This window comes from Ranitomeya imitator, chromosome 6 (genome assembly GCF_032444005.1).
Source record: "Ranitomeya imitator isolate aRanImi1 chromosome 6, aRanImi1.pri, whole genome shotgun sequence".
Lineage (NCBI taxonomy): Eukaryota > Metazoa > Chordata > Amphibia > Anura > Dendrobatidae > Ranitomeya > Ranitomeya imitator.
Genome location: NC_091287.1, coordinates 205,160,450 through 205,179,332, shown reverse-complemented (window position 1 = coordinate 205,179,332; position 18,883 = coordinate 205,160,450).

Sequence of the window (18,883 nt, the reverse complement as noted above, 5' to 3'; positions counted from 1 at the left end):
CAGTACTGCTGTACAAGGTGGCTGTTATACATAGAAACACCTGGGGGGGTGGGGGGCAGGCTCCCTTCAATTTCAGTTCATGTGCCTGCGTGGCGTTTGCAGGTCACGTTGCAAGCTACACAGCAGGGGAACAGCTGGCGGTGCTGAACCCCACTGACACATTGACTGGTGTTTTTCTCTGTGCAGCTCGCATGTCCGGGCAAAAACTGGCGGTGTTAGAGCCCAGGGTCAGCAGGAGGAGGAGAGGAGCAATGTGTAGGCCGAAGCCTGCACTGGTGGCAGCTTTTGGTCAGTTGTACCAGCGTGGCTTGTGCTGGACACGATGCCGGCTACACAGCGGGGGAACAGCTGGCGGTGCTGAACCCCACTAACACATTGGCTGGTGTTTTTCTCTGTGCAGCTAGCATGTCCGGGCAGAAACTGGCGTTGTTTGAGCCCAGGGTCAGCAGGAGGAGGAGAGGAGCAAAGTGTAGGCCGAAGCCTGCACTGGTGGCAGCTTTTGGTCAGTTGTGCCAGCGTGGCTTGTGCTGGACACGATGCCGACTACACAGCAGGGGAACAGCTGGCGGTGCTGAACCCCACTAACACATTGGCTGGTGTTTTTCTCTGTGCAGCTAGCATGTCCGGGCAGAAACTGGCGTTGTTTGAGCCCAGGGTCAGCAGGAGGAGTAGAGGAGCAGAGTGTAGGCCGAAGCCTAGTTGAACCAATTTCAAAGGTTACCTTTAACCCCCCCCTCAGGTGTTGCAAGGTACAAGAGCCACACCTTGAACAGCATTAATGATGCACAAGTCAAAGGTTGCTCTATTTAATTTTGCTCCTTGCACACGCTGAATAAAACACGTACACTATTTAGCCCATTATACTGTCAAACAGTAGTGGAGGCGTGACTACTAGTCTTTTTAATGAGATGCAGCACAGGTGTCAAAATTTACACCTAGCTGCTGTGCGCAGATTCCTGAGCGTTGTTATTTGCTGTACAGGAGTCTGCGCTATTGGGATCCCTTGGCCATGCGCTGTGAGCGCTTCCTGTCTTCTGACCTCATTTAATGTCGGCCGTTACGGTTAGCGATGGACATGAATCCCAGACCCACAGTGTGGTTTCAAAAAATCACACTGCGTGGCTGGGATTCGTGGCCTTGTTCAGTAAATATGTTTGACGCTCACACATGTCCTTACACCTGCTTCAGACTGGGCGGCCTCATCTGATCCCTTATCGCCTGCCGCGGCCATGAGGACACCCAGTCTGAAGAAGGCGGAAGGAGATGAGTGAACACAGGCAAACATATGCACTGCACATGCCCATCAATCACACCCTCGCTGTTCAAAAAAATAAGACACCGAGGGGCGTTGTTTCGAGCAGGGCAGACGCACAGGCGCAGCCAGCTAACCAATGATGTCAAAAGACGGGCAGCGCTAACAAGGGTGGTGCTGCGTATCATTAGAAAGGAAAGTCACACCTCAGGGACAGTGGAATGGTCTCAATGAGACACATTTTGTACGTGTTGAGTTCCACGTGGGCAAGGAGAAAAAGTCAGCCACCTTGTACAAATGCAGCAGTACTGCTGTACAAGGTGGCTGTTTTACATAGAAACACCTGGGGGTGGGGGGCAGGCTCCCTTCAATTTCAGTTCATGTGCCTGCGTGGCGTTTGCAGGACACGTTGCCAGCTACACAGCAGGGGAACAGCTGGTGGTGCTGAACCACACTAACACATTGGCTGGTGTTTTTCTCTGTGCAGCTAGCATGTCCGGGCAGAAACTGGCGTTGTTTGAGCCCAGGGTCAGCAGGAGGAGGAGAGGAGCAAAGTGTAGGCCGAAGCCTGCACTGGTGGCAGCTTTTGTTCAGTTGTGCCAACGTGGCTTGTGCTGGACACGATGCCGACTACACAGCAGGGGAACAGCTGGCGGTGCTGAACCCCACTAACACATTGACTGGTGTTTTTCTCTGTGCAGCTAGCATGTCCGGGCAGAAACTGGCGGTGTTTGAGCCCGGGGTCAGCAGGAGGAGGAGAGGAGCAGAGTGTAGGCCGAAGCCTGCACTGGTGGCAGCTTTTGGTCGGTTGTGCCAGCGTGGCTTGTGCTGGACACGATGCCAACTACACAGCAGGGGAACAGCTGGCGGTGCTGAACCCCACGAACACATTGACTGGTGTTTTTCTCTGTGCAGCTAGCAGTTCCGGGCAGAAACTAGCGGTGTTTGAGCCCAGGGTCAGCAGGAGGAGTAGAGGAGCAGAGTGTAGGCCGAAGCCTAGTTGAACCAATTTCAAAGGTTACCTTTAACCCCCCCCTCAGGTGTTGCAAGGTACAAGAGCCACACCTTGAACAGCATTAATGATGCACAAGTCAAAGGTTGCTCTATTTAATTTTGCTCCTTGCACACGCTGAATTAAACACGTACACTATTTAGCCCATTATACTGTCAAACAGTAGTGGAGGCGTGACTACTAGTCTTTTTAAGGAGACGCAGAACAGGTGTACAAATTTACACCTAGGTGCTGTGCGCAGATTCCTTACCGTTGTTATTTGCAGTACAGGAAACTGCGCTCTTGTGTTATCCCTTGGTAATACCCTGTTAGTGCAGGCCGTCTCATGACCTCATTTCATGTTGGCCGGTGCGGTTAACGATGGCCATAAATCCCAGACCCACAGTGGCTTTTCCTAAAGTCACACTGCGGTGCTGTGATTCGTGGCCTTGAGCAGTAAATATTTTGGCCGCTCACACACGTCCTTACACCTGCTTCAGACTGGGCGGCCTCAGCTGATCCCTTATCGCATGCCGCGGCCATGAGGCCGCACAGTCAGAAGAAGGCGGAAGGAGGGGAGTGAAGACAGGGGAACATATGCACTGCTCGTGCCCATCAATCACACCCTCGCAGTCAAAATATATGAGACAACGGGGGGCGTTGTGTCGGGCAGGGGGGACGCACAGGCACAGCCAGCCAACCAATGATGCCAGGAGACGGGCAGCGCTAACAATGGGGGTGCTGCGTGTCATTAAAAAGGAAAGTCACACCTCAGGGACATTGTAATGGTCTGTAATGAGACACATTTTGTACTTGTTGAGTTCCACGTGTGCAAGGAGAAAAAGTCAGCCACCTTGTACAAATGCAGCAGTACTGCTGTACAAGGTGGCTGTTATACATAGAAACACCTGGGGGGGTGGGGGGCAGGCTCCCTTCAATTTCAGTTCATGTGCCTGCGTGGCGTTTGCAGGTCACGTTGCAAGCTACACAGCAGGGGAACAGCTGGCGGTGCTGAACCCCACTGACACATTGACTGGTGTTTTTCTCTGTGCAGCTCGCATGTCCGGGCAAAAACTGGCGGTGTTAGAGCCCAGGGTCAGCAGGAGGAGGAGAGGAGCAATGTGTAGGCCGAAGCCTGCACTGGTGGCAGCTTTTGGTCAGTTGTACCAGCGTGGCTTGTGCTGGACACGATGCCGGCTACACAGCGGGGGAACAGCTGGCGGTGCTGAACCCCACTAACACATTGGCTGGTGTTTTTCTCTGTGCAGCTAGCATGTCCGGGCAGAAACTGGCGTTGTTTGAGCCCAGGGTCAGCAGGAGGAGGAGAGGAGCAAAGTGTAGGCCGAAGCCTGCACTGGTGGCAGCTTTTGGTCAGTTGTGCCAGCGTGGCTTGTGCTGGACACGATGCCGACTACACAGCAGGGGAACAGCTGGCGGTGCTGAACCCCACTAACACATTGGCTGGTGTTTTTCTCTGTGCAGCTAGCATGTCCGGGCAGAAACTGGCGTTGTTTGAGCCCAGGGTCAGCAGGAGGAGTAGAGGAGCAGAGTGTAGGCCGAAGCCTAGTTGAACCAATTTCAAAGGTTACCTTTAACCCCCCCCTCAGGTGTTGCAAGGTACAAGAGCCACACCTTGAACAGCATTAATGATGCACAAGTCAAAGGTTGCTCTATTTAATTTTGCTCCTTGCACACGCTGAATAAAACACGTACACTATTTAGCCCATTATACTGTCAAACAGTAGTGGAGGCGTGACTACTAGTCTTTTTAATGAGATGCAGCACAGGTGTCAAAATTTACACCTAGCTGCTGTGCGCAGATTCCTGAGCGTTGTTATTTGCTGTACAGGAGTCTGCGCTATTGGGATCCCTTGGCCATGCGCTGTGAGCGCTTCCTGTCTTCTGACCTCATTTAATGTCGGCCGTTACGGTTAGCGATGGACATGAATCCCAGACCCACAGTGTGGTTTCAAAAAATCACACTGCGTGGCTGGGATTCGTGGCCTTGTTCAGTAAATATGTTTGACGCTCACACATGTCCTTACACCTGCTTCAGACTGGGCGGCCTCATCTGATCCCTTATCGCCTGCCGCGGCCATGAGGACACCCAGTCTGAAGAAGGCGGAAGGAGATGAGTGAACACAGGCAAACATATGCACTGCACATGCCCATCAATCACACCCTCGCTGTTCAAAAAAATAAGACACCGAGGGGCGTTGTTTCGAGCAGGGCAGACGCACAGGCGCAGCCAGCTAACCAATGATGTCAAAAGACGGGCAGCGCTAACAAGGGTGGTGCTGCGTATCATTAGAAAGGAAAGTCACACCTCAGGGACAGTGGAATGGTCTCAATGAGACACATTTTGTACGTGTTGAGTTCCACGTGGGCAAGGAGAAAAAGTCAGCCACCTTGTACAAATGCAGCAGTACTGCTGTACAAGGTGGCTGTTTTACATAGAAACACCTGGGGGTGGGGGGCAGGCTCCCTTCAATTTCAGTTCATGTGCCTGCGTGGCGTTTGCAGGACACGTTGCCAGCTACACAGCAGGGGAACAGCTGGTGGTGCTGAACCACACTAACACATTGGCTGGTGTTTTTCTCTGTGCAGCTAGCATGTCCGGGCAGAAACTGGCGTTGTTTGAGCCCAGGGTCAGCAGGAGGAGGAGAGGAGCAAAGTGTAGGCCGAAGCCTGCACTGGTGGCAGCTTTTGTTCAGTTGTGCCAACGTGGCTTGTGCTGGACACGATGCCGACTACACAGCAGGGGAACAGCTGGCGGTGCTGAACCCCACTAACACATTGACTGGTGTTTTTCTCTGTGCAGCTAGCATGTCCGGGCAGAAACTGGCGGTGTTTGAGCCCGGGGTCAGCAGGAGGAGGAGAGGAGCAGAGTGTAGGCCGAAGCCTGCACTGGTGGCAGCTTTTGGTCGGTTGTGCCAGCGTGGCTTGTGCTGGACACGATGCCAACTACACAGCAGGGGAACAGCTGGCGGTGCTGAACCCCACGAACACATTGACTGGTGTTTTTCTCTGTGCAGCTAGCAGTTCCGGGCAGAAACTAGCGGTGTTTGAGCCCAGGGTCAGCAGGAGGAGTAGAGGAGCAGAGTGTAGGCCGAAGCCTAGTTGAACCAATTTCAAAGGTTACCTTTAACCCCCCCCTCAGGTGTTGCAAGGTACAAGAGCCACACCTTGAACAGCATTAATGATGCACAAGTCAAAGGTTGCTCTATTTAATTTTGCTCCTTGCACACGCTGAATTAAACACGTACACTATTTAGCCCATTATACTGTCAAACAGTAGTGGAGGCGTGACTACTAGTCTTTTTAAGGAGACGCAGAACAGGTGTACAAATTTACACCTAGGTGCTGTGCGCAGATTCCTTACCGTTGTTATTTGCAGTACAGGAAACTGCGCTCTTGTGTTATCCCTTGGTAATACCCTGTTAGTGCAGGCCGTCTCATGACCTCATTTCATGTTGGCCGGTGCGGTTAACGATGGCCATAAATCCCAGACCCACAGTGGCTTTTCCTAAAGTCACACTGCGGTGCTGTGATTCGTGGCCTTGAGCAGTAAATATTTTGGCCGCTCACACACGTCCTTACACCTGCTTCAGACTGGGCGGCCTCAGCTGATCCCTTATCGCATGCCGCGGCCATGAGGCCGCACAGTCAGAAGAAGGCGGAAGGAGGGGAGTGAAGACAGGGGAACATATGCACTGCTCGTGCCCATCAATCACACCCTCGCAGTCAAAATATATGAGACAACGGGGGGCGTTGTGTCGGGCAGGGGGGACGCACAGGCACAGCCAGCCAACCAATGATGCCAGGAGACGGGCAGCGCTAACAATGGGGGTGCTGCGTGTCATTAAAAAGGAAAGTCACACCTCAGGGACATTGTAATGGTCTGTAATGAGACACATTTTGTACTTGTTGAGTTCCACGTGTGCAAGGAGAAAAAGTCAGCCACCTTGTACAAATGCAGCAGTACTGCTGTACAAGGTGGCTGTTATACATAGAAACACCTGGGGGGGTGGGGGGCAGGCTCCCTTCAATTTCAGTTCATGTGCCTGCGTGGCGTTTGCAGGTCACGTTGCAAGCTACACAGCAGGGGAACAGCTGGCGGTGCTGAACCCCACTGACACATTGACTGGTGTTTTTCTCTGTGCAGCTCGCATGTCCGGGCAAAAACTGGCGGTGTTAGAGCCCAGGGTCAGCAGGAGGAGGAGAGGAGCAATGTGTAGGCCGAAGCCTGCACTGGTGGCAGCTTTTGGTCAGTTGTACCAGCGTGGCTTGTGCTGGACACGATGCCGGCTACACAGCGGGGGAACAGCTGGCGGTGCTGAACCCCACTAACACATTGGCTGGTGTTTTTCTCTGTGCAGCTAGCATGTCCGGGCAGAAACTGGCGTTGTTTGAGCCCAGGGTCAGCAGGAGGAGGAGAGGAGCAAAGTGTAGGCCGAAGCCTGCACTGGTGGCAGCTTTTGGTCAGTTGTGCCAGCGTGGCTTGTGCTGGACACGATGCCGACTACACAGCAGGGGAACAGCTGGCGGTGCTGAACCCCACTAACACATTGGCTGGTGTTTTTCTCTGTGCAGCTAGCATGTCCGGGCAGAAACTGGCGTTGTTTGAGCCCAGGGTCAGCAGGAGGAGTAGAGGAGCAGAGTGTAGGCCGAAGCCTAGTTGAACCAATTTCAAAGGTTACCTTTAACCCCCCCCTCAGGTGTTGCAAGGTACAAGAGCCACACCTTGAACAGCATTAATGATGCACAAGTCAAAGGTTGCTCTATTTAATTTTGCTCCTTGCACACGCTGAATAAAACACGTACACTATTTAGCCCATTATACTGTCAAACAGTAGTGGAGGCGTGACTACTAGTCTTTTTAATGAGATGCAGCACAGGTGTCAAAATTTACACCTAGCTGCTGTGCGCAGATTCCTGAGCGTTGTTATTTGCTGTACAGGAGTCTGCGCTATTGGGATCCCTTGGCCATGCGCTGTGAGCGCTTCCTGTCTTCTGACCTCATTTAATGTCGGCCGTTACGGTTAGCGATGGACATGAATCCCAGACCCACAGTGTGGTTTCAAAAAATCACACTGCGTGGCTGGGATTCGTGGCCTTGTTCAGTAAATATGTTTGACGCTCACACATGTCCTTACACCTGCTTCAGACTGGGCGGCCTCATCTGATCCCTTATCGCCTGCCGCGGCCATGAGGACACCCAGCCTGAAGAAGGCGGAAGGAGATGAGTGAACACAGGCAAACATATGCACTGCACATGCCCATCAATCACACCCTCGCTGTTCAAAAAAATAAGACACCGAGGGGCGTTGTTTCGAGCAGGGCAGACGCACAGGCGCAGCCAGCTAACCAATGATGTCAAAAGACGGGCAGCGCTAACAAGGGTGGTGCTGCGTATCATTAGAAAGGAAAGTCACACCTCAGGGACAGTGGAATGGTCTCAATGAGACACATTTTGTACGTGTTGAGTTCCACGTGGGCAAGGAGAAAAAGTCAGCCACCTTGTACAAATGCAGCAGTACTGCTGTACAAGGTGGCTGTTTTACATAGAAACACCTGGGGGTGGGGGGCAGGCTCCCTTCAATTTCAGTTCATGTGCCTGCGTGGCGTTTGCAGGTCACGTTGCCGGCTACACAGCAGGGGAACAGCTGGCGGTGCTGAACCCCACTGACACATTGACTGGTGTTTTTCTCTGTGCAGCTCGCATGTCCGGGCAAAAACTGGCGGTGTTAGAGCCCAGGGTCAGCAGGAGGAGGAGAGGAGCAATGTGTAGGCCGAAGCCTGCACTGGTGGCAGCTTTTGGTCAGTTGTGCCAGCGTGGCTTGTGCTGGACACGATGCCGGCTACACAGCGGGGGAACAGCTGGCGGTGCTGAACCCCACTAACACATTGGCTGGTGTTTTTCTCTGTGCAGCTAGCACTTCCGGGCAGAAACTGGCGGTGTTTGAGCCCAGGGTCAGCAGGAGGAGGAGAGGAGCAGAGTGTAGGCCGAAGCCTGCACTGGTGGCAGCTTTTGTTCTGTTGTGCCAGCGTGGCTTGTGCTGGACACGATGCCGACTACACAGCAGGGGAACAGCTGGCGGTGCTGAACCTCACTAACACATTGACTGGTGTTTTTCTCTGTGCAGCTAGCAGTTCCGGGCAAAAACTAGCGGTGTTTGAGCCCAGGGTCAGCAGGAGAGGAGCAGAGTGTAGGCCGAAGCCTAGTTGAACCAATTTCAAAGGTTACCTTTAACGCCCCTCAGGTGTTGCAAGGTACAAGAGCCACACCTTGTGCAGCATTAATGCTGCACAAGTAAAACTTGCTCTATTTGTTTTGCTCCTTGCACACGCTGACTAAAACACGTACACTATTTAGCCCATTATACTGTCAAACAGTTGTGGAGGCGTGACTTGTCTTTTTAAGGAGACGCAGCACAGGTGTCAAAATTTGCACCTAGGTACTGGGCGCAGATTCCTGAGCGTTGTTATTTGCTGTACAGGAGTCTGCGCTATTGTGATCCCTTGGCTATGCGCTGTGAGCGCTTCCTGTCTTCTGACCTCATTTCATTTCGGCCGTTGCGGTTAGCGATGGACATGAATCCCAGACCCACAGTGTGTTTTCAAAAAATCACACTGCGTGGCTGTGATTCGTGGCCTTGTGCAGTAAATAGGTTTGCCGCTTACACATGTCCTTACACCTGCTCCAGACTGGGCGGCCTCAGCTGATCCCTTATCGCCTACCACGGCCAGGAGGCCGCACAGTCTGAAGAAGGCGGAAGGAGATGAGTTAAGACAGGCGAACATATGCACTGCTCGTGCCCATAAACCACACCCTCGCTGACAAAATAAATATGACAACGAGGGGCGTTGTTTCTAGCAGGGCGGATGCACAGGCGCAGCCAGCTAACCATGATGACAAAAGACGGGAAACGCTACCAAGGGGGGTGCTGCGTATCATTAGAAAGGAAAGTCACACCTCAGGGACAGTGGAATGGTCTCAATGAGACACATTTTGTACGTGTTGAGTTCCACGTGGGCAAGGAGAAAAAGTCAGCCACCTTGTACAAATGCAGCAGTACTGCTGTACTAGGTGGCTGTTATACATAGAAACACCTGGGGGGGTGGGGCCAGGTTCCCTTTAATTTCAGTTCATGTGCCTGCGTGGCGTTTGCAGGTCACGTTGCCGGCTACACAGCAGGGGAACAGCTGGCGTTGCTGAACCCCACTAACACATTGGCTGGTGTTTTTCTCTGTGCAGCTAGCACTTCCGGGCAAAAACTAGCGGTGTTTGAGCCCAGGGTCAGCAGGAGGAGGAGAGGAGCAGAGTGTAGGCCGAAGCCTGCACTGGTGGCAGCTTTTGTTCTGTTGTGCCAGCGTGGCTTGTGCTGGACACGTTGCCGACTACACAGCAGGGGAACAGCTGGCGGTGCTGAACCCCACTGACACATCACCTAGTGTTTTTTCTGTGTAGACAACACTTCCAGGTGGCAACTGACAGTGTTGAAACCCAGGGAATCAAAGAGGAGCAGAGTGTAGGCCGAAGCCTGCAGTGGAGCAAGTTGAAAGGGAACCTTTAACCCCCCCCCCCCAGGCATTTGTTGCTGAAAGAGCCATCTTGTACAGCAGTAATACTGCACATGGAAAATGGTGGCTCCGAAAATTATGCTCCTTGCAAACGCTGAAGTACACACTCATATAATGTGTCCCCTCACACCGTCAAACCATCCCGGAAGTGGGACTTTCCTTTGTAATGTGACACAGCACAGCCGTCATTCCAACCCCCTTGGTGCCGGGCGCCACCTCCTCAATGTTGTTTGGTTCTGTCACGGAGCCCGCGCTGTAATGTTATCCCTTGGCCATGCACAGTTAGCGGTGCCCGTCTTCTGACATCATGTAGGTGTCAGGCTGGCAGTGCCTGTGCGTCCAAGCTGCCCGAGATCCAACCTTGCAGTGTCATCTAATGTAGTCCCACTGCGGGCCAGGGATCCATGGGCATGCGCAGTGCATATCATCGCCTCTCACTCACCTCCTTCCTGCTTCTTCAGACTGTGCGGCGTCACGGCCGTGGCATGCTATTAGGGATCAGCTGACGCCGCCTAGTCTGAAGAAGCGTGAAGAAGGGGAGTGAGAGGCTAGTAAATGCACTGCGCATGGCCATGGATACCAGGCCCACTGTGGGATCACATTAGACAACACTGCGAGGTGTGATTTCGGGCAGCGTGGACCCACAGGTGCAGCCAGGACGACAACAAATGATGTCAGAGGACGGGCAGCGCAAACTGTGCATGGCCAAGGGATAACATAACAGTGCAGGGTCCATGACGGAATCAAACAACGCTAAGGAGGCAGCGCACGGTGCCAAGGGGGTAGCAATGACGGCTGTGCTGCGTCACATTACAAAGGAAAGTCCCACCTCCGGGACGGTTGGACGGTGTGAGGGGACACATTACATGAGTGTGTAGTTCAGCGTTTGCAAGGAGCATAATTTCAAGAGCGACCTTTCCCTTGTGCAGTATTAGTGCTGCACATGGTGGCTCTTTCAGTAACAAACGCCTAGGGGGGGGGGGGGACAGGTCCCCTTACATTTTAGTTGTGCCAGCGTGGCGGTCGCATGACACGTTGCCGGATACACAGCTGGGGATCAGCTGACGTTACTGAACCCCAATAACAGAGGAGCGACTGTTGACTGTGCACACAGCACTTCCAGGCACCAACTGGCGGTGTTAGAGCCCAGGGACAGCAGGAGGAGCAGATTGGAGGTATTGCCGCACACACAGCTGGGGATCAGCTGACGTTACTGAACCCCAATAACAGAGGAGCGACTGTTGACTGTGCACACAGCACTTCCAGGCACCAACTGGCGGTGTTAGAGCCCAGGGACAGCAGGAGGAGCAGATTGGAGGTATTGCCGCACACACAGCTGGGGATCAGCTGACGTTACTGAACCCCAATAACAGAGGAGCGACTGTTGACTGTGCACACAGCACTTCCAGGCACCAACTGGCGGTGTTAGAGCCCAGGGACAGCAGGAGGAGCAGAGGAACAGAGTGTAGGCCGAAGCCTGATTGGAGCAAGTTGAAAGGAAACCTTTAACCCCCCCCAAGACGTTTGTAGCTGAAAGAGCCATCTTGTGCAGCACTAAGGATGCAAAAGGAAAAGGTTGCTCTTTTAATTATGCTCCTTGCAAACACCGAAGTAAACACTAAAAATGTGTCCCTTTATACTGTTAAACCGTTCCGGAGGTGCGAATTTCCTTCGTAATGGGACACAGCACAGCTGTCATTCCTATCCCCTTGATGCCGTGCGCTGCCTCCTCAGCGTTGTTTTAAGCTGTCACGGAGCCTGCGCTGTTCTGTTAGCCCTTGGCCATGCCCAATTAGCGCTGCCTGTCTTCTGACATAATTTGGTGTCAGGCTGTCAGTGCCTGTGCGTCCACGCTGCTCCAGATCCCACCTCGCAGTCTCGTCTAACGTAATCCCACTGCGGGCCTTGGAACCATGGGCATGCACAGTGCATAACCTCGACTCTCACTCCCCTCCTTCCCTCTTCTTCAGACTGTGCGGTGTCACTGCCGTGGCATGCTAGGGATCAGCTGATGGCGCACAGTCTAAAGAAGGCGGAGGGAAATGAGCGAGAGCCCGAGGGGAAGATATGCACTGCGCATGCCCATGGATCCCAGGCCCGCAGTGTGACTCAATCAGAAGACACTGCGAGGCGGGATCTCTGGCAGCGCGGCCGCACAGGCGCAGCCAGCCTGACACCAAATTATGTCAGAAGACAGGCAGCGCAAATAGGGCATGCCCAAGGGATAACAGAACAGCGCAGGCTCCGTGACAGCTTAAAACAACGCTGAGGAGGCAGCGCATGGCACCAAGGGGGTAGGAATGACGGCTGTGCTGCGTCACATTACGAAGGAAAGTCCCAGCTCCGGGACGGTATAACGGTATCAGTGAACACATTTTATAAGTGTTAAGTTCTGCGTGTGCAAAGAGCTAAAAAAAAAGAGCTACCTTTTCCTTGTGCAGCATTACTGCTGCACAAGATGGCTCTTTCAGTAACAAACGACGGGGGGGGGGACAGGTTCCCTTACATTTAGGTTGTTGTGCCAGCGTGGCGGTCGCAGGACACATTGCCGGCTACACAGCTGGGGATCAGCTGACGTTACTGAAACCCAATAACACTGGGTCGTATGTTTTTACTGTGCAGCCTGCACTTCTGAGCCGCAACTGGCGGTGTTGGAGCCCAGGAATAGCAGTTCAGGTGGTAGAAAGATGAACACAGCAGGAGACCTGGATGACACCCAATTACTTAATCAGGCAGAGGAGTGGCAAATTCCTGCGAGATCCAGGCCTGGTTCATTTTCAGGAAAGTAAGCCGGTCAACGTTATCGGAGGATAGTCGCATGCGACGGTCTGTTAGTACACCACCTGCGGCACTAAAGACACGTTCCGATAAGACACTAGCCGCAGGGCAAGCCAGCACCTCCAATGCATACTGGCTTAGCTCTGGCCATGTATCCAGCTTAGAGACCCAAAACTTGAACGGGGAAGAGCCGTCTGGGAGTACAGTAAGAGGGCAAGCCATGTAGTCTGTCACCATCTGACGGAACCGTTGCCTCCTGCTGACTGGAGCCGCCGGTGATGGTGTAGACATTTGGGGCGGGCACACAAAAGTGTGCCAGAGTTGTGCCATACTGGGCTTGCCTTGGGCAGAGGCACTGCTTCTGCTCCCTCTTTGGGCAGAGCCTCCCCCACTGCCTCGACGCACTGAGCTGCTTTGTAAAGCACTAGCAGCACTCCTCTCAGTTGGACAGGATAAGATGATGGAATTCACCAATGTGTCGTGGTACTCCCGCAATTTACGCTCCCGGGTCAACGCAGGGATGAGGTTTTGGACGTTGTCCCGGTAGCGAGGATCGAGGAGGGTGAACACCCAATAATCAGACATGTTGAGAATGTGGTCGATGCGGCGGTCGTTTCTCAGGCACTGCAGCATGAAATCCACCATGTGCTGCAGAGTGCCAACTGGCCCAGAAACGCTGTCCCCTGCTTGAGACATAATCTCTGCCCGCTCGTCATCACCCCACCCTCGCTGTACACACTGACCACTGGACAATTGTGTCGCTCCCTCCTCTGGACGGAGCTCTTCCTCCTCCATTGACTCCTCCTCATCCTCCTCACAAATTGGCCCCTGCGTACCCCTTTGTGAGGAACCACGTGGCGCTGACTCTCCAGAAGCTGATGGAAAAGGTGACTCCTCATCCTCCACCTCTTCCACCACATCATCCCTTAACCCTTGCAAAGTTTGCTGAAGCAGGCAGATAAGGGGGACAGTCATGCTGACTAGTGCATCATCTGCACTTGCCATCCGCGTGGAATAATCAAAAGGACGCAAAACCTGGCAGACGTCCTTCATAGTGGCCCACTCTGTGGTTGTGAAGTCTGATCGGCGCTGACTGCGACTTCTTTGCGCCTGATGCAGCTGGTACTCCATAACTGCTTGCTGCTGCTCACACAACCGCTCCAACATATGTAACGTGGAATTCCACCGGGTAGGTAGGTCACATATGATGCGGTGTTCCGGAAGGCGGAATCAGCGCTGCAGAGCAGCAATGCGGGATCTGGCCAAGCTGGAACGCCGCAAGTGAGCACACTCTAGGCGGACCTTGTGCAGCAGGGCATCAAGATCCGGATAGTCCCTCAGAAAACTCTGCACAACCAAATTGAGCACATGTGCCAGACATGGGATGTGAGTGAGGTTGCCAAGGGCCAAAGCTGCCACCAGATTTCGGCCATTGTCACACACTACCATGCCTGGCTGGAGATTCGCTGGCAGTAACCACACATCGCTCTCCTGCTTGATGGCATTCCAGAGCTCCTGCGCTGTGTGGCTTCGATGCCCCAATGAAACTAGTTTCAAGACGGCCTGCTGACGTTTGGCCACGGCTGTGCTCATGTTGGTCATAGGTAAACGTTCACGGGTCCATGTGGAGGTGGACTGTGACGGATCCTGCAGAGAGGAATCAGAGGAACTGGTGTAAGAGGAGGCGTCGATGCGTACAGACTGGATTCCTGCAATCCTTGGAGTGGGCAGGACACGTCCTGCGCCACTCGCACGATCTGTACCTGGCTCAACAACATTAACCCAATGGGCAGTGAGGGAAACATATCGCCCCTGTCCATGCTGACTGGTCCACGCATCGGTGGTGAGGTGGACCTTGCTACTGACGGCGTTCAGTAGCGCATGTTTTATGTTTGCCTCAACATGCCTGTGCAGGGCAGGGACAGCCTGCCTGCTGAAGTAAAAGCGGCTGGGCACCTTGTACTGTGGGACTGCCAATGCCATCAAGTCACGGAAGCTGTCAGTCTCCACCAGCCTGAACGAGAGCATTTCCAGGGACAACAGTTTGGCAATGCCTGCATTCAGAGCCTGTGCTCGGGGGTGGTTGGCCGAGAATGCCCGCCTTTTCTCCCATGCCTGGACTACCGATGGCTATAGAGTAGACTGGGAGTGTGAGGATGACTGGGAAGGTGGTGCTGTGGGTGGAATTACACTAGGTTTCTGGACAACAGTGGAGGAAGAGGCAACACGAGATGAAGAGGTGGTAGCTGCCGCTGTTGTTTGGCCTACGTCTTCACTGTGTTTCTGTAACTCCACCGCGTGCCTGTTCCGCACATGTTTCCACATATTTGTGGTATTGAGGTTGCTGACACTTTTACCTCTTTTTACTTTCTGATGACACAGCTTGCATTTGACAAAACAAATGTCATCTGCAACTGTGTCAAAAAAGGACCAGGCACTGCAAGTCTTGGGAGCGCCCTTTTTGGCTTTGGAAAGAGACAGGCTCCTAACGGGTGCCAAAGTGGAGGCTACAGGCTCCGCAGTCTTCCCCCTCCCTCTCCCTCTTTGGCCCGTAAGGGGAAGCTCTTCCTCAGAGCTGCTCCCACCACCTTCCTGTTCCTCACGCCACGATGGGTCAAGGACCTCATCATCTCCACTACCCTCTGCCACCAACTGCTCCTCCTGGGTAGTCTCGGCAGCACAGTACGCATCAGAAAGCGGCACCTGAGTTTCATCATCAGATGCGTACTGCGCTGTGGTCACCGGAGGCACTGGCCCACCTGCCTCTTCAGAGTCAGAGAGATAAAGCTTTTGGGCATCACTGCACACTGCCTCTTCTTCCATTTCTCCAATGCTGCTTGGCTGGCCCCCTGTTTCCAAGCCAAGAGATTCAGAGAACAGATGTAGAGACGGCTCCTGTCCTGGGCTCTCTGACTGCCTGGCCAATTTGGCAGGTGGTGAAGAGACAGATGGCTGCTCTCCAGTGCTCTGTGCCTGAGAGGATGTGGCACTAACTGAAGTCGATGCCGAGGCGTTAGCTGCCATCCACCCGACAACGGCTTCAATTTGGTCTTCACGTAGCAGCGGTGCACGGCGCTCTCCGACAAAGCTGCGCATGAAGGACTGTTCCCTGCTGAAACTGAGTGACGACGAGTCACCGGCGCCCGCAGCAGGCACAGAATCACCACGTCCTCTCCCTGCTCCTCTCCCTGCTCCGCGCCCACGCCCACGTGCCTTACTCCCTGCCCTCTTCATCTTGGTTGACAGATAAAGATAAGCAGAAAAGTACTAAGGCCTTAGTGTGCTTATTCCTGAAATGCTCCTCCTAACAGGTGTAAGAAACACTAATGTTGTAAATTGTGGACTAAACTTTATTATTTTTCAAATGTGGCCTACACAAGTGTTAAGTTGTGTTTGGTGAACTTAACTTTTTTTTTTGTGCAGATCGGGCTACAGAGCTAGTTTAAATCACACGGAGACCGTGCAGACAGCCGTAAACGGCGCTGCAAGGCCAAAAAACCCTCCTCTCGGTTATCCTATATAGTGTTTTTCCACTATTTAGCTGGATACGAGTGGAAAGACACTAATAGGAATTTTTTTTTTCAAATTTTAAACTGGCTGCACTATTTGAAAAAAAGGAAATTGTTTTTCAAGGTATGAGGCAGTAACGAACCCTGAGCTGAATCCAACCGGCTATGGCTGCACACAGACTACAGGGCGAGCTGCGCTCACACAGAGACCGTGCAGACAGCCGTAAACGGCGCTGCAAGGCCAACAAACCCTCCTCTAGGTTATCCTATATAGTGTTTTTCCACTATTTAGCTGGATACGAGTGGAAAGACACTAATAGGAATTTTTTTTTTCAAATTTTAAACAGGCTGCACTATTTGAAAAAAAGTAAAATTTTTCTCAAGGTATGAGCCAGTAACGAACCCTGAGCTGAATCCAACCGGCTATGGCTGCACACAGACTACAGGGCGAGCTGGACTCACACGGAGACCGTGCAGACAGCCGTAAACGGCGCTGCAAGGCCAAAAAAACCTCCTCTCGGTTATCCTATATAGTGTTTTTCCACTATTTAGTTGGATACGAGTGGAAAGACACTAATAGGAATTTTTTATTTCAAATTTTAAACTGGCTGCACTATTTGAAAAAAAGGAAATTGTTTTTCAAGGTATGAGGCAGTAACGCACCCTGAGCTGAATCCAACCGGCTATGGCTGCACACAGACTACAGGGCGAGCTGCGCTCACACAGAGACCGTGCAGACAGCCGTAAACAGCGCTGCAAGGCCAAAAAACCCTCCTCTAGGTTATCCTATATAGTGTTTTTCCACTATTTAGCTGGATACGAGTGGAAAGACACTAATAGGAATTTTTGTTTTTCAAATTTTAAACAGGCTGTACTATTTGAAAAAAAGTAAAATTTTTCTCTAGGTATGAGCCAGTAACGAACCCTGAGCTGAATCCAACCGGCTATGGCTGCACACAGACTACAGGGCGAGCTGGGCTCACACGGAGACCGTGCAGACAGCCGTAAACGGCGCTGCAAGGCCAAAAAACCCTCCTCTAGGTTATCCTATATAGTGTTTTTCCACTATTTAGCTGGATACGAGTGGAAAGACACTAATAGGAATTTTTTTTTTTCAAATTTTAAACAGGCTGCACTATTTGAAAAAAAGTAAAATTTTTCTCAAGGTATGAGCCAGTAACGAACCCTGAGCTGAATCCAACCGGCTATGGCTGCACACAGACTACAGGGCGAGCTGGGCTCACACGGAGACCGTGCAGACAGCCGTAAACGGCGCTGCAAGGCCCAAAAACCCCCCTCTAGGTTATCCTATGTAGTGTTTTTCCACAATAGAGCTGGAGACTGGTGGAAAAACACTAATAGGAAATTTGAGAAAAAATGTGCAGCAGGCTGCACTAAGAGCAAAAAAGGACAACTGTGTGAGGCAGTGTGAACCCCCCCTGAGTTGAATACAACCGGGTATATGGCTGCACACAGACTACAGAGTGAGCTGCACACACACACACACAGAGACCTTGCAGAACGCTGTTAAAACAGCGCTGCAAGGCAAGAGCAAGGTGAACAGTGAAGAACACACAGCGTTTTGCTAAATTAGCCTTTGGAAAGGAAAATAAAGCAATTAGCTAGCTCGACTGGCCCTCAGTTAGAACACAGCGTCCTGTCCCTAACTGAAATCACAGCAGAGTGAGCGCAAAATGGCGGCAGCGTTTTTTATAGTGCAGAGTGACATCATTTTAGCAGCCAATCCAAGCCTTGCCAGTACTTACATGCCCACCATGCTAAACAGGATGTGCCCACACTTCCAATCATTCCTCATTGGCTGCTGCGTTCAGTTTGAATTCTGGGAACTTCCGATTCCGGTATCCGATACGCGGGAAGTATCGGAATTCGGTATCGGAATTCCGATACCGCAAATATCGGCCGATACCCGATACTTGCGGTATCGGAATGCTCAACACTAGTCACTAGGCTTTCTGTGGCCCACTATTTGAGAGAGATGGCACACAGGACTGGCACACAAGCACAAAGGCCAATATTAATCTGCCACTGTTTATTTTTTTTTTCAGGGAGAATTTAAAAACCAAAAACAGACACTAGGCTTTCTGTGGCCCACTATTTGAGAGAGATGGCACACAGGACTGGCACACAAGCACAAAGGCCAATATTAATCTCCCACTGTTTATTTATTTTTTTTCAGGGAGAATTTAAAAACCAAAAACAGACACTAGGCTTTCTGTGGCCCACTATTTGAGAGAGATGGCACACAGGACTGGCACTCTAGCGGAAATGCCAATCTTAATCTCCCACTACTTTTTTTTTAGGGAGAATTGAAAAAAAAAAAAAAAACAGGGACTGTCCTACAATTACTATCTCCCTGCAGTAATCTCTGCCAGGTATGGCAGGCAGCAATAACAAGGAGTGGACTTCTGCACAAATTAAATCAAAAGTGTGGACAAACAAAAATATAGCTGTGCAGAAAGGAAGGAACAACAGGATTTGTGCTTTGAAAAAAGCAGTTGGTTTGCACAGCGGCGTACACACAGCAATGCAGCTATCAGGGAGCCTTCTAGGGCAGCCCAATGAGCTACAGCGCTGAGGAAAAAAAAATGTAGCTTCCACTGTCCCTGCAAACAAAAGGTGGTGTTGGACAGTGGAAATCCCTACAGCACAAGCGGTTTGGGGGTTAATGTACCCTGCCTAACGCTATCCCTGCTTCTGACGAAGCGGCAGCAACCTCTCCCTATGCTCAGTTCAGCAGCAGTAAAATGG